This window comes from Chiloscyllium plagiosum, chromosome 37 (genome assembly GCF_004010195.1).
Source record: "Chiloscyllium plagiosum isolate BGI_BamShark_2017 chromosome 37, ASM401019v2, whole genome shotgun sequence".
Taxonomy (NCBI): domain Eukaryota; kingdom Metazoa; phylum Chordata; class Chondrichthyes; order Orectolobiformes; family Hemiscylliidae; genus Chiloscyllium; species Chiloscyllium plagiosum.
The window spans coordinates 22,848,426-22,850,858 of record NC_057746.1 but is presented as its reverse complement, the minus strand read 5'-3'; the positions used below and the strand labels follow the sequence as shown (position 1 = coordinate 22,850,858).

Here is a 2,433-nt window from a genome sequence, read left to right as displayed (position 1 = left end):
TAGGAAAGATGTGGATGCTTTGGAGAGGGTTCAGAGGAGGTTTACCAGGATGCTGCCTGGACTGGAGGGCTTATCTTATGAGGAGAGGTTGCCTTTTTTCATTGGAGAAAAGGAGGAGGAGAGGGGATCTAATTGAGGTATACAAGATAATGAGAGGCATAGATAGAGTCGATAGCCAGAAATTATTTCCCAGGGCAGAAATGACTAACACGAGGGGTTAAGCCGGTTGGAGGAAAGTAGAGAGGGGATGTCAGATGCGGGTTCTTTACACAGAGTTGAGAGAGCATGGAATGTGTTGCCAGCAGCAATTGTGGAAGCAAGGTCATTGGGGACATTTAAGAGACTACTGGACATGCATATGGTCACAGAAATTTGAGGGTGCATACATGAGGATCAGTGGTCGGCACAACATCGTGGGCTGAAGGGCCTGTTCTGTGCTGTACTGTTCTATGTTCTATGACTTTGGGAGAAAAAATAAGGGGAGGCTTAAAAATCAGTGTTTAATACATACATTAATGCCCATTAACCAAAATATAATTACAACTTTGGGGTTAAAAAGTGAGGGAGGCTAAAAAGCAACGTTTGATGTATACATTAATGCCCATTACTGTAATCAAAATATAAATATGACTTTGGGTGGGAAAAGATAAGAGGAGGATTAAAAAGCAGTGTTTGATGTATACATTAATGACTATTAATCGAAATGTAAATACGACTTTAAGAAAAAAGATAAGGTAAGGATTAAAAAGCAGTGTTTGATATAAACATTAATACCCATTAACTGAAATATGAATATGATTTGGGGAGAAAAGATAAGGGTAGGCTTTAAAATCAGTGTTTAATACATACATTAATACCCATTAATCAAAATATAAATACGACTTTGGGGTAAAAGATAAGGGGAGGCAAAAAAGCAGTGTTTGATGCATACATTAATGCCCATTACTGTAATCGAAATATAAATACAATTTTGGGTGGGAAAAGATAAAGGGAAGCTTAAAAATCAGTGTTTAATACATACATTAATGCACATTAACCAAAATATAAATACGACTTTGGGGTAAAAGATAAGGGGAGGCTTAAAAAGCAGTGCTTGATGTATACATTAATGCCCATTATTGTAATCGAAATATAAATACGACTTTAGGTGGGAAAAGATAAGAGGAGGATTAAAAAGCAGTGTTTGATATAAAATTAATACCCATTAATCAAAATATGAATACGACTTTGGGAGAAAAGATAAGGGGAGGCTTAACAAGCAGTGTTTGACATATACATTAATGCCCATTAATCGAAATATAAATACAACTTCAGGGGAAAAGGGGAGGATTAAAAAGCAGTGTTTGACATATACATTAATGCCCATTAATTGAAACATCAAAATGACTTTGGGGGCGAATGAACAGGGTAAACTTGAAAAGCATCTCTGATATTTGCACGAATGCCCATTAATCGATACATATAAAAAAAGGATTTTGTTTGGGGGGGGGGTGACCTTCCCAAGTTCAGTTTCAGGAGTTTAGTGCGTTTCGAAGACGCTGCCGTTTAAACAAAAAAAAAGTGGTAATATTTAGGGCAAAGGGTGATTTTCTTTTTACCTCCCCCCCCCAACCCGGGTTCCCTATTTTAATAGACAGTAGCTCCTTAAAAACTGCGGCCGATTTCATTCCGACTCTTACAGTGAAATAAAAAGAAAAGAGAGAAGTTTCCAACAGGAGGACCAAGAGTGGTTTGTGCCGACGCTCGGCCTCGACCAAACAACAACAAAAAAGAAAACTTCACAGCTCCAACTTGCTGAGTTTCGGCAGCGGGACATGGAGAACTTTCTCGGGAGGATTTTAAAATCCCAGTTTATTTTTTTCCCTCTGCTTCAGCCCCGCGGGAGGGAAAAGGAATTTTCACTTTCATTTTCCCCACATTGACCCCCCTCCCCTCTCCAGCCCCCGCCTGTTTATACTTCACCAACCTCAAATCGCTCTCTTTCCCCCATTTAAGGTCGCGGTCGTGTTCCCCTGAGGGCGGTTTTATCCCATCCCCCCCCCCTAAACAACCGCCAAAAGCACCTGCAGTACCGCTCCCAGCCGCCAAAGGTTAAAAATCACGCACCATCAGGTGAGAGTCCAACAGGTTTAATTGGAAGCACACTAGCTTTTGGAGCGACGCTCCTTCATCAGGTGATTGCGGAGGGCTCGATCGTAACACAGAATTTATAGCAAAAATTTGCAGTGTGATGTAACTGAAATTATACATTGAAAAATTGATTGTCTGTTAAGCCTTTCATCTGTTAGAATACAGTGATAGTTTCACTTCTTTCATGTGTAAATCAACTGCAAATTTTTGCTATAAATTCTGTGTTACGATCGAGCCCTCCACAATCACCTGATGAAGGAGCGTCGCCCCGAAAGCTAGTGTGCTTCCAATTAAACCTGTTGG

General features: G+C 40.1%; 1 protein-coding gene across 1 annotated transcript in view; it reads right to left on the bottom strand.

Moving 5' to 3' along the window:
* The window catches only part of LOC122541370 (zinc-binding protein A33-like), a 43,869-nt gene extending 41,840 nt beyond the window's left edge, over positions 1–2,029 (bottom strand). Inside the window, exon 1 of the mRNA XM_043678076.1 lies at positions 1,967–2,029. The gene's annotated coding sequence lies outside the window, so the exon portion shown is untranslated. The remainder of the gene's footprint in view (positions 1–1,966) is intronic.
* Positions 2,030–2,433: the final 404 nt, after the last annotated feature.